The sequence below is a fragment of the Phaethon lepturus genome, unplaced genomic scaffold (genome assembly GCF_000687285.1).
Source record: "Phaethon lepturus isolate BGI_N335 unplaced genomic scaffold, ASM68728v1 scaffold8328, whole genome shotgun sequence".
NCBI classification, from domain to species: domain Eukaryota; kingdom Metazoa; phylum Chordata; class Aves; order Phaethontiformes; family Phaethontidae; genus Phaethon; species Phaethon lepturus.
Window position 1 is genome coordinate 5,407 of NW_010555459.1, and position 668 is coordinate 6,074.

A 668-nucleotide genomic window follows, 5' to 3' on the forward strand; every position below is an offset into this window, starting at 1 on the left:
GCGCCGCCAGACAGTGCCGAGGAGCCATTTTGGAATTTTAATTGGAAACATTTCCCACCGAGGCTCCTGGAAAAAGGCAGAGAAGGGCTCAACTCCTCCCCTGCCCATCAGGGAGAGCTTAGGAGTAACTTCAAAGCTGCTCCTTCCTGCGAGGAGCGAGGACAACGGGGAGAGAAACGGAAAGACAAAGTGAAGGAGCAACGGAGCTCATTGGGAGACCCCGAACCAGGACGGGATGAGGGATTCACCCATCAGCACAGGCAGGGAGTGGAGGGACAGGGGGTGGAAAGTGGGATCATCCTCCTGCACTTGGGCCCCCTCTCATCTTTGAAAGAGGCTTGTGCGGGCAGCGCAGCCCTGATGGCTGGTCCCCAAATACCTGCCTGTCCCCCTGCCACCCCAACCCCTTACCAGGGGCTCTCCCGGCTACCCAAAAAGAGTCAATCACGAAGCAGCAGTGTTTTTTTAAAGGGCTGCAAGTGGCAACTTTCTTCACCGCTCTCCCCCCGCTCCTCCAGCACCTCTCCGCTCTCCTGTTATTTCTGCCTCAAACCCGCCACCCAGCGACCGGACTGGGAGGACGGGAAGGGTCCCGGCAGCCCAGCTGTGGGCTCTAGCTCAGCCCGCTGCGGAGGCCTGCTAGGATCTTTCAAAATGGCCAAAAAAAC